Source organism: Corvus hawaiiensis, chromosome 1 (genome assembly GCF_020740725.1).
Source record: "Corvus hawaiiensis isolate bCorHaw1 chromosome 1, bCorHaw1.pri.cur, whole genome shotgun sequence".
In the NCBI taxonomy this organism is placed as follows: domain Eukaryota; kingdom Metazoa; phylum Chordata; class Aves; order Passeriformes; family Corvidae; genus Corvus; species Corvus hawaiiensis.
Window position 1 is genome coordinate 52093895 of NC_063213.1, and position 13176 is coordinate 52107070.

The following is a 13176-nucleotide window of genomic DNA, read 5'->3' on the forward strand; positions in this document are numbered from 1 at the left end:
AGAGAACTGGATGTGACCTATTGGTGGAATGGTAAATAATAGAGAGAACAGGTCAGTTGTACAGAGTGACTCGGATCGCTTGCAGAGGTCAGTTCAGATCTAAAGATAGGTTTTATTGCAGCCAAGTGCAAGGACTTCTATCTAGAAACAAGGACTATTTGTATGATGAGAAAAGCTACTGTAGAGAGCAATGATTCCGTCTCCAGATTGACAACAAATGACTATAACGGTGGATGAGCAGTTGAACCTGATTTCCTTCAGTGAGCTAACATGATCCTTAATTGATTTGCAAGCACAGGAACATGATAAAGGTGGTAAGGCAGCATTAATGGCACCATTAATGGCACCATTACTGGAATTCAGTGTCCAGAATTAACATCTGTAGTTCTAAAAGGATCTCAAGGAATTGGAAGGAGTTCTGGAAAGATGTAATGATGCAGTCTTCAAAATATACCTCACTGTGTGAAAGACAGACAAAACACAGCCTATTTGGTTAATTTGACAAATGCCCTGGAGATAACTTGCTCGTTATATGTAAAATAATATTTCTGATAATCAGTAAGAGTTTCATCTGACAGGAAAAGGTATAACATGATCAAAAGTGAATCCAAATAAAATTTAGCTAGAGAAAAGGGAGGATTTGAAACACTGAGAATTAAATTTTGGAAAAAAGGATATTACAAATACCCAGAATTGTATCATTCATGTGAAACTCTTTTTGTCATCCTCTTTTACCTCAAAAGAATTATGGTTGATTTAATAAATTAATGGATGACATTCTTTGATTTGTAGTATGTTGGCCTTGATATGTGACCCAGAGATACAAAGATGCAAGTTGTGCTATGAGTTGAGAGGGAATTAATGGTTTTGAAGCTAGTGCATATGGGATCTTATATGCAGTGGTGATTTCCTCTGAGGAGTACAATTCGTAGATAACCTGGTACATTGACGGTAGGTACGTCTAGAAATGAGGAGCTGATTTGACCTGAGTCCATTCAGGACATGTGTTTGAGTACTGTCATGTTTAGCAGAGATTGTTATGTGCTTTATTTCAGTGGAACGGTTGAAGTACAGGTATTGGGCTATTCTGTTGGTCATTAAACTATTAATCCTCTGAAAGCAGACTATGGTTAGTAAGAGTATGTTCATCTACATATCAGTGGGTATAGTACATGTATTGAATGTATTACCTGGGCTAATGTAATGGAGATAGATATGTTAAGGCTGAAGGAGATTATAGATGGCTACAATGTCTTTTCACTTAAAAATCTATGACTTTACAACATAAGAAAAATGAATACATGATAGCTTGCTGAACCACATGAAGGATCTTTTCCAGGCTGAGTTTCATAGATGGTTTATCTGCCTGAGATTATATTGTTAATTATGTCACTAGGTCTGGAATTCACCATGGGTATTACAATCTCTTATGCATGGAGCTTTGTACACACAATACCACTAATGAATGCCAGACCTTATTCTCCAATTGCAGATGCATCCCACCCTGAGTCCTTCCAGCTTGTGCTGTCAGGTAGTAAGACACAGATAGAGATGCAGCAGATGCAGAGGACTGAGCAACCTCAAGCATTTGTGTGACAAAATTTCCTCTGCTTTCATAGGAAGCTAAAGATGTATAAGGTGTGAACTAGAATGGCAGGATTAATGATTCAGCTGGGTACCAAGTAGGTTAGGATTCCAGCAGGAGCTTGTGCCTAGGGGAACCTCACAAGGTCTACACCTGGGGACAGCAACCAACACTGTACAGAAACAAGACCACCCCACGGATCCACTGGATAGGTGTTTGCCTGTCCCCAGCAACTGTGCATCAAAAAATCACAATAGATCCTGCCCTGAGCACTCAGTGCAGCAGGCACGGTGTGTCATGTCTCGCAGATAATGGGGGAGATCATTCACCACCACAAAATTCATCACAGCGCACTGATAGTTTTTGGTGTTCACCACTGACACTGGAATTTTTGCCATTAGGATGATGGAGGGGGACCAGTAGCATTTTCTTGTGCCTGAAATACAGCCAGTGTTTTGCTGCCAAGTGCACAGACCAAACATCTCAACAGGGAAAGGGCAACTACAAGTAGTCACCAGCACTACTAGAACAGTTATACATTTATTTTGGCTGGTAGGGATATCAAACCAGCTAGGAAATGAAACCTGTAGTTACTACCACCATAGTCAGACATTTTTGTTCTGCTTTACTGATCTTTTTCATAGTAATCATGATGAATCAGACTGTGATGAGCAAATAAAAAGCTAAAACCACTAAACACATAAGGGAATCTAAAGGGCACTTAATAAAACTCCTTGATTTGCTATTTCAACTTTTAATACACTCTATCATAATTAATTTTGATGATCTTAACCTAAATTAAAAGCAACGGGTAGCACTGCATGGAAGGAAAAGTATAAGGGCACCTTAATGGAGCCACCCAACATAGTGCCCTGTAGGCAACCATAACTTAATTTGAAAGCACACTTGATATGCAGAAATACACCCAAGTAAAATGGCAGGTGATCCTCCAAACAGAATAAGAAGTAGCTGTTGTATCCACCCTCAGCCACAGTAAATTTGTATGAACACAGTGCTTTTCATTAAGCAATCAATAATATATTTTATTAGTTCCAGAACACTGCATACAACCCACTAGAAGCAATCTCACTCCACAGTTTTGAGTGTGAATACCACAATTAAACCAAGAAAAGATAAATTAGTTTTTCCAAAATCTGGAGGTTTTTGAGTTGTAAAAGTCCAATTACAAATTAGCAAGCTGTGAATAATCAGATTAAAAAAAAAACAACCAACAAAAAAACCCCAACAAAAAACCAGTTTCAAAGCTGCATGAGCTTTACTTGCAAAATCCTCAAAGATTTATGAAGTTAAGTAATAATTGGTGACAAATGAGACCACTGATGATAGCTAATGCAATCATGGTTTTTCACCTGTAGTTTTGGATGTAATACTTGGCCTTTTGAGAGCACCACAATCTTTCTGCAACACAGATGTTTGAAATATACACAAATGAAACAGGTTTGTGTTATTCCAGGGTTCTAACAAATACACCTGCATTTGAAAATGTCTGATCTCCCATTTTTCTTCCAGTACAGTAGTGAACTAGATTTCCAAATGTGTTCATCCACCCGCCCCCATTGCGGGGGGAGCTATCGACTCTTAAAAATGTTTTGTCATTATATCACTAGACAGGAGATAACCCTGTCTTGAAAATCATCAAGATTTAGATGCTGAGGATTTCTGAAAATCTTCCTGGCTTCTTGTTGGCATACTAATATTAACTAGCACATATATGTTGCATTTGGATAAGATGCATCTCTTCATCATGTCTGTAATTCAATCTTGACATGGTAATTTTTAAGTTCTAAGAAGATAATTTTGTACTTCATTCTCCTTTTAGCGTGTGAGAATGCAAAAATCAAATACAGTGAATTTTTCATTCAGTTGCAAACTCTCAGTAAAGTGAATGACCCTTTTAAAAAATGTTAGGAAGCCAGGACACTCAGAATATCAGAAGCACATTTCAATCTGGTTGCATCGGAAATACTCAAGAGCAAGGGTGAATAGTGAGGAATGTATTTTCAGGCTTAGAGAGCACCTGTATTCTCGGGGATGAGCTGAAATTGTTAGAAAATCAACCCAATAAAGTGAAAGCATAAAAATAAGAAAAAAACTGTGTCCCAAGGACTTCACAGTCTATTCATTGAATCCTGTTTAATGCTGTTCAGGCAAATATGCATTGACTAAAATATGGTTATTCAAAGACTTAATTTCAGAAGTAAATGACTGTAGATTTAGAACTATGAAAAAAGAGAAAACCTCATGTATGGAGCAATCTCAAGCAAAAGAAAGAATGGCCCACAGATAGGATATTTTTCAAAGATTTAGAGGACAGGTTTAAAACTTCATTCATTCATAAGCTCAACAAATTACTTAAGGTACAGAACCTACTCGTTAATAAGATAATACAGCTTAACTCTTTTCTCTCCCACATGTGTTGTACAAACTATTTCCTAGGCCCGTCTTCAGTCCAACTATCTTCCAAACCATTCTTGACAATTGTCAAGTTGTCATCTAATACTTGGAAAGTTTTAGATGGTCTATTTGAAAGCTGTGCCAAGGAGAATGCTAATAATAGTTAAACTTTCTGGGTATTGCCTAAGCTTGTAACCCATCTCTATTTAATATACTGCTGTACTTAAATCCATTGCAAATCTGTGAAAAATGAAAGAAAGAGCAGTCTCCATTGTGCAATACTGTAGTGTTATGGGCAAGAATCTTCTGCAAAAACAGTAAAACCTTTCTGTAAAATAAGGAAAATAATTCATTATATAGCCATGCACCCCTGAAGTGCAAGAACTTTTCTTAGATTCCACTCTTCCATTCAGAAATTCTACCTTTAAATCATTCAGCAAACTTCCATGACATTGTCATTATAGATGGGCAGATGTGAACCTGATGTTTATACCTGCACATTGTACTCTGAAGCATGGCAGTCTGCCTTTATATAGTACATAGTCATTCCCAGGCTGGTAGGTTTTGTGCTCCTTGAGAAAAGCATTGTTCAAACACATACAATGTCACATTAGATCAGTTAATGTCTTCCTAAGCTTGTCTTCAAACTAGGGTTTGTTTCAAAAATCACAAAGCAAATCTCATTCACTAGGACTGAGAGGAGTTCAATCTCTCTGGAAGTTCACCAGGGAGAGATTTTTGTAAGAGCATTTTAGGACCAGCTTCTTGAATGTGATTCTTGTTTTATAATTTTTAGCAGAAATTAAAAAGCAGCAAGCAGTCACAAATGGCATTTCTGAAAAAACATGTTGGTCACTTGATTTAGAGATTTAATAGGTATAATTCCACTAAGAGTTATTTGGACTTACACTGGTATAACATTTGAGTAAATTGTCACACCACTAATCCATAGAATTCTACCAGTATATAATAAAGATATAGTTGTGTGAAATTGTTTGAACATTGCTGTTTTTACCCCTAGTTTTCTCTGCAAACTTAGCTGATATTGCAGACAGAATCCATGCAGTGCAAATTATCCTCTATTTCAAAGATACTAGCTTCAAAATGAAGTTCATTTTCTTGCATAAATAGGATGCAATATAAACAGAGGTTCTTAGACAACTCAACATCGAGACTGAAAAATACTTTCAATCTGTGCTAGTTAGCAGCAAACAACATTATGTTTCCCCGAATGGCTATACTAAACATTTAACAAAAAAAAGTCTACATTTAGAAGCCATAATTTGACTGGTTTCAGTTGCAAAGCCTTCTGATTACTACTATTAAAAACCTTACCATGATTCATGCCCATTTCTGAAGAAAAAAGCTGTCTGGGAACAAAAACCCACAACAATAACTTGTATATTTTTCATTAAATTATGTTTTTCCTATGATTTTGGAGGATTTTAAATTCTTTTAAAATAGATAATATCTTTAATTTTAATTCCACTCCCATTGTGCAGGCTATTATTTTTATTTAGCCAATAAATGGAGAGAAAAAAAAGAAAAATAAAATCAGGGTTAAAGCATGAAGAGAAAAAGGCTGGACATTAAAGGATCTTTATTAAATAATTATTTTTAGGACTACTTTTCAGTAAGACAAGAATTTTAAATGAATGATTCTGCAATTTTACTGAAAAGTCAGTTGAAATGAAGAGTTATCATGTAAAATTTTGGTAGAAATCTACTTTCTTGCCAGTTTCTGGGGGAAAAAAGAAGAAGAAAAATTTAAAGAAACAAAAGTTCACAAATAAATACCTCATTTTCTCACCCTGCTCCTACCCCCAAAGTGAAACAAAACAAAAAGGCAACACTACACAGCATCTCCAGATGTCAAAAGTTATTATCCCTTTTTTCCTTGCACACAAGAGGAAAAGGAATCTTATCTGGAGCATATCCAGCTTGGGGCTGGGGGAGTAATGTGTACGCGAGTACAAAAGATTCCAAGACAACAGCTTGGAAAGGAACCATCTCAATCTCAGTGTTTACACAGTACATTTACCTGTCTGAAGCTCATAAATTATATGACCTCCATCTGACATTTTCAAATTAGATTTAGTAAGTGTAATAACATATTTAAAAATATGTTATTCAAGAGCTGGTTTGTTCTTTGTGAACCTGTTACAGGGACAATGTTGCAATTTTCAAGTTTGGCTAGTCCATAAATAGAGATATGGAAAAAAAGCAGTTAATTTTATGACAGTGTTACACTTAATCAGTCTTCTCATATTGTTTTATTTCTTGATTATGATTCTGTGTGTGTACATATATGTATATATATATACATATATATAAGGAATGTTTATTCCAGTTCATCACCTGCTTAAGAGAAAATTCATGATGAGAAGTACTGTAGGTGTCACTTCTCAGGTAGTTAACAAGGGTATTTATTAATATTAAATTTAATTTACTTATTATCAAATCATCAGCCCTTATAAAAAAGAAAACTAAGTATGGATTGTATTCCCTGGCAATATGAAGAGTTCAGGAAATGAAAAGTGTTTTGATCATATATAAAATATAGAGTATTGTTAGTGCAGAAGCCCTGTATCAACTTCAGTGACCCATTTACTGGTTATTCTTTCATTGTTTTAAAGGCATTATGAATTAGAGCTCTGCAGTTTAAATAGCATCAAACACATGCAATAGAATCCCTGTGCCTCAGTTAACCTTAAACAAGTATCAAGAGGCGGATTTAATGGATGTGATGTCATTACACTATATCATACATGCCAGAAAGAAAGAACAGAATATAATAGAATATCAGGGCAACATAGGAAAGCCATTTTTTCGCTATTTAAAGCTTCAGAAAAATGAGCCAAACCTGTGAGGAAGGGCCTGAAGTGCATGTAGTAATGCATCCTAAAATATCAAGACACTTAAGTTTTTCCATCCTCTTTAGCACTCTGTATTAAAAATCTGATGCTGTGCCAACAATCCCAGAAAAATTACTTTAACTGTTGCTGCAACATGATACCATTGTAAAGTTCACAATGAAATCTTTCACAACATTGTTCTGCTCCCCTTTCTAATTGGCTTTAATAGATATAGGTCTTCAGTTGCACCAATATTTGCACTTTTTTTTCCAGTGTCAACAGTCCCTTCCTGGCCCTATGTTTAACTCAAACTGTAAACACAGGAGTGACTATGTGATTCATATGGATGCTGTACAAGTTACATGAAGCCAGAGGGAGACTTTCATTGATTTCAATGTGAGATTACTAGACAATGCTGGGGGTGCATGAACTTTTGACTAGACACTTTTAAATCCAGTGGTTATTTTTCCCTTTTTTGATCTCATTCTTAAGCATACAGATTCAAAATAGTTAAGTGTCAGAGTCCAGCATGTGGCACTGGGGACAAGTTCTTTGGTAGAGAAGCCTACCTATTATCAAGTTTTAATTTATTTACCTTCTTCATGAAAATAAGACAGATTGATAAAATACTTTGAGCAGATAAGATAATCAAGTCTGACATCTAAAAAGTCCTGTCAGTGTTTAAGCAGAGCACCCAGGAAAAGGCTAACTGTCTTTTGAGAACAGGAGCAGAAACTCTGAAGACTGAGGAAAGAGGTTTGCGAACTCTGCTAAGGCCACTGAAAAGAATGCTTCAGTTTTGCCGGATGAGTCCACCTTTGCTTTCATTGTCATTTCCATTATCGAATTATCTCCTTTCTGGAAAGGGATAACTAGTTATTGATTCAAATGTCAGCAGCTTAATGCTATTATCCAGGGGCAGCACCAAAAAGGAAGGCTACTGCATCAACGATATTGGACACTCCCACTCTGCAGGACTGCATCTCCTTCTATTCTGTCTAGGAAGGCTTATGGCTCAGCATAACTGTAGATCTTGCAATCATCCATATATTTATCCTCACAAAATCCCTGCTATTCCTCTTACACTTATTTTAGAAGCGGGCAGTACATGTCTAGGGCGCAGACTGCACTGGAGCATAGAATTCCCTGAGCTAGCTTTTTCTATCACATTAGGACCACGAGCAGTAGTGTAGCCACAGCATTATGGAGGTTGGTGCAGGTCAATACTCCAAAAGATGCTTCAAGTGCTTGCATTAACCCTTGCAAAGCTATTTCAAGTGTATCCTAAGCTGCCTGACAAAATCACAATGGATCTAGAAATCATCTGAAGCCTCCAAGTCAAATGATTTTTCAGTTATTTCATGCTGAGATTATTTTGAGACGTCCACACAGAGATTGTTACAGATTATTTCTTTCTATTCCAGGGTTAGCTGATAGTGTGAAGCCTGGACACAAAAGCAGGCACCAAGGAAGCAGTAAGAACATACACAGGTTCCCCTCTAAACAGCTAAGAGTGTAATATCACAAAGAATTATATGTGTCTAGTAAATGAGCAGGTTGATTATGACAAAGAATAGTAACAAATATCCTTTGTGCACAAGGTTCTGAGGAATGCTGAGAACTAGCCCTCATTTTTTTTGGCCTCCAGGAGATTTCTAAATCTCTAAATAGCAATCTGAATTCCTTAGACAGCCGCACACACGATCCAGAGCTTGAGTTCTCCGCGAATCTCCTGTTTCATCTCTAATTCAAAAGATCACTTCCTGGAAGCTCTGAAGGGAAAACAGTGAGGCATTTCTTTCCTCTTTGAACCACTTCCTATGCCCTGCACCAGTGAAAGGCCTAGTTAGTCTAGACCTAATTTCCTGGGGGAAAAAACATATTCTTTACTAGAAAGAGCTGATCTACATCTTCTTGCAGAATTTAGCCCTATCAAAAGGAGACAATAAGAACTAGCAGATTTATGCTTCAAAAAAATTGGAGTGTTTCTATTAGAACAAAATTATTTTTATCATATAACAATGAGAAGGGTTAAAGGTAAAAATTTCTCCTCTTTTTTTTGCCACCTATTCCATCTTCTGAATAAGGGCTTCTTTTGAGTTCCTGAGCACAAAAGTGCATCTGGAAAATGTCAACTAATGTATTTCAAAGTTATTATGTGAAAATAAAACCACTGAACATATTTTTTTATGAAACCTTCCAAGAAAATTCACTTCCGAGACCTGGCTTGAGAATGAGCAGGAGATATTTTTCAGTTCAAAATAATTTTATGAGAAAGGTTTAAATGTTTGGAAAATATGTTGGAACTGTAATTTATCCCTTAACCAACAGCCTCAGTGATGGATTACATGACCAATAGAGTGAATCTATGTGTATACACACGTACACACATCATTTCTTTTGTTTACCTTTGGATCAAAATAGAATGTTACAACATTTGTTTTATCATTTTCGATCCCCCTGAGGCATTGTGACATTTGGTACATTTATTTTTCCTGTTAAGAGATGATTCCTTAATTGTTTGAAGCAGGTGGAGGAAATATTTAGCAGAATGTTTACACTGTGACAACTATACGTCGGGGAGGGAAAGGGGGAATGTGTTTGAACATGCACAGAAAGCCAGGAGTCGATTACATTTCTTTCTTCTGCACAGTCCAATACGCAATCTGAAAAAAATCTCATTCCACCGTGGAGCTAATAACAATATATAGATTTCTAAGGGGCCACAGGCCCCTTGTCATTAACTTTGGTTCAGCACCTAAGTCAGGTGTGAGTACTTGCAAATATGGGCAGCCTTCTTACTGCCCTGCTTTGAACACTAAGCTTGATGTTTTCCTCATAGTTTTCCACAGAAAAAGGTACATTCCTCCAAAATTTATTTCAGGGGACCATAAGTGAAAGCTCTCCCTGCATCCTCCCTCCTCTTACTCCTTGTTAGTTTAAGTCAGGAAACTTAAAATAAAGGTCCTTGTGCATGAAGGGCAGGATATGCTAACTTAAGATCAGCAAGGAAAACATGGGAAAATCAACTTTTGCTCTGTTAGTGGGGTTAAAAGGATGAGGTAGAATGCTTAAACTCATGAGTCTCAGCCACACAGCTGTGGCTGAATCCAGACCTATTCTCTTTTTTTCTGTAATGAAAGTTTATGACCACTCTTTCTGCCTTTTTAGCAGACAGAACCTCTGTATAGTTGCATAACCTGAACTCTTAGGGAATATATCAGGATGACAGTGGGAAGAGATTTATTTCTGCCTTGCTTCTCCAAGACGGCCCTCATCTACTGGCAGTTTTCAGCAAACCCCAGTTTCTTGGGGAAACTCCAAATTTAAATCCATTTGGTGGAAGACAGAGCTCTAAATGCCCTATCAGGAGTTTTCCTAAATTATTCTAATTCACAGGCCGGTGAATGGAGAACAGCTTTCCTGAGGCTCAGGTCAGTATTCTGGCCACTGGATTTTAAATACATATATTTTATACTAGGATCAAAGAATATTTAAGTACTTATTAGGGAACTTTAACACCTTTCATATGAGAGAATGCCATATTAAATGGGTGAATACAGCACGACACACAGGATACTTCTCTCAGAAAAAAGAAGAATTTGGGTTTCAAGCTTCTGGGAAAATTATTTTAATCTCCTTGGACTATTAGGTAAAAGGGCAACATTATTTCCACCAGCAATACATCATATCTGTAACTATGTTTTTCTCTTTGGTTATCCTAATACAAATATCCTGGTTAGCAAAACATGAAATAATTTAGTTTCTGGTTTGAATGAGGAAAAACAGAGACGCTTTTATTTGATCTGAACCAATTAGGATTTTTTTGTTGGTTTATTCAGACACAAAATAGTTTGAATATTCAGTCTATTTGCTGCTTACACAAACTCGTTGTTTGAATAATCATTGGGAAGAGGAACTTTGTCCAGCAAGACAGGTAGCAAGTAAATGGTTAATTGGGTAATGCTGCTTTTGGAGCATACACATATACAAGGGGTTCAAGACATATTGCTTAGGCACCCACATGAACCCATTTAAAGTTTTCTATATTAAATAATGAAATTTGCTACTGTTCAAACTCCATTCAATGTTTTTTGCTTTTACTATTACCAGGTCCATAATTCTTTCTATGGTACTTTGCCTTTGTTTACCATGGAGATGATTTGCAACAGAAGTTACTGTTAAACAGGAGTAAAGCTGGTGCAATCTATCCCGGAATAATTTCCATCTTTCTGAATCAAAGTATATAAATATATAATATCCTGTATTAAAAAATTAGTCTATTCAACCCTATGGTATTTTTTGTGACAAAGATTTTTGTGATAGAAATATAAAGGAGATAATTTTAACTAACATCCAGAGAGCTTCATATCACTCATATTAAAAAGTAATCATTTTCAGGTTATCTGGTTCTTAACAGGGTCCACTAGTACCCCACAGCTCTCCCTGTTTTATGAAATCTCTGTATTGTATCAGATATGAAAATACCACATGCTGTATTTTGAGATTTCATTTAACAAAACGGGGTGAAGTCACAGTGTCATGGAGCCTGTGAGCAACAAGAATACAAGGCCAGACAGGACAAGGGAGAATGGCTTCAAACTGAAAGAGCGTAGCTTAGATTTGATAATAATATGAAATTCTTCACTAAGAGGGTGGTGAGGCACTGGAACAGGTTGTTCAGAGAAGTTGTGAATGCCCCATCCCTGGAACCATTCCAGGCCAGGAAGGATGGGGCTTTGAGCAACCTGGTCCAGTGAAACTTGACCCTGCTCACAGCAGGTGGGTGGGAACTAGATGACGTTTAGGGTCACTTCCAATCCAAACCATTATATGATTCTATAAAGAAGACAAGACCAAAGCTCAGAGACCTGGATCCTGTCCTCAGCTTTGTCACTTACCAGTTCTATTATTTTGGACCACTCTGTCACTCTGCTTTGTTCTTTGGCCTTCCAAATAATTCTTACTTTTATCTACTTAAGAAACAAACTTCCCTGGGAAGGTACATTTTTTTTTTCTGGAGGCAAGAGCAGAGTGTTTAGCACAGTGGGGCTCTGATCTCATTTGATTCCGTTATACAAGATAGTACTACAAATAAATCACCATAATAATATTCTTATTTGCAGTTGAGATTAAACCTAAAGTTACCTTATTGGAGTGTCATCTTGGTTCCTGTGATATTTGTCTGAAACTTTCTTCTTACAGTATAACAAATGTGCTTCAACTCCATTGGTCAGCTTCTTCCTCTAATGCAGACAGCTTAATGGATTTTTCTTAAGCCCAGTACAGCTTGTTTCTGAGTATTAATTTCAACTTCAGGTTATTGTGCAAATTATGTCCTAGCTGGAAATTGAACCACGTTGACCACTGAAAAAGAAGAGCCTAATATATGACCTGTATTAGACAAATTTGCCCAGCCAGCAAAGTACAGTTGGATTGATTTTCACTCTGTCATAATGAGATATTTTGTTAGACAAGTTCTCCACCCAGTGGCTGCAAAGGTTCATGGGAGCAAGGATATGATCTCCAGTATGATACTATAGAAATGCTGGAGATCTAAATCCTGCATATATAGCTCAGTTGATTCAAAGGGAGACAGGCAAAAGGATGTTTCTTTCATTTGGACTTAAGAAATCTATATAATACAGTGTTTAAGTCATGTAAGACAAAAAAAATAGACTTAAGAAATACAATGGATGTAACCATTTTACCCCTCCCTTCCAAAACCTGAAAACTTACAGTAGCACTCACTAAATTTTCCAGTTTTAAGAATAATTTATCAACATGGGTTCGGAACTGTGAGGAGTATTTTGTTTGCTCATTTGTTTTCAGCACAGAAATGCAAGTCAAGAATTCCATTTCCAACCTGCCATCTACAATTTGAAATTTTCCTGAGAGTTATACACGATGAAATTCAGCACTCAAGAAAAATGTCTTTACACTTATAAAATGTACAGACTCCAATGCAAATAACTGGTCATGTCTTAGATAAATGAGTGTCCTTACACCATAACACACAAGAGTCACTCAAATTTAAGACTGTGTCACTTAGTTATGCCGAGATAAATTTGGGAAGCAGCGTTAGATGGGAAGGCTGGTTTTGAGAGGAGGTGCCTGACACATGGAAAGGCTGTGGTATTTTGCCTGATTTTTATGCACAGCTTATCTCAAATATAAAAATCACTTTGGTTGAATTTCAGCCAGGGCTAGACAGCTTTCCATATAACAAAGTTTAACAGCATTCCTGTCTCCCACAGCAGCAGGACCAGAAATGCTTTGCTGCATTTCTTCTTTAAGCTACCAGCAGCAGTGAAATGTATT

The 13176-nt window shown here is 36.8% G+C and overlaps 1 long non-coding RNA gene across 3 annotated transcripts in view; it reads right to left on the minus strand.

The window, feature by feature from the left end:
* Positions 1–13176, minus strand: part of LOC125326335 — a 131599-nt gene that overhangs the window by 98261 nt on the left and 20162 nt on the right. For all 3 annotated transcript variants that reach the window (XR_007203767.1, XR_007203766.1, XR_007203765.1), the window contains exon 4: positions 12004–12222. This is a non-coding gene — a long non-coding RNA (uncharacterized LOC125326335). The remainder of the gene's footprint in view (positions 1–12003; positions 12223–13176) is intronic.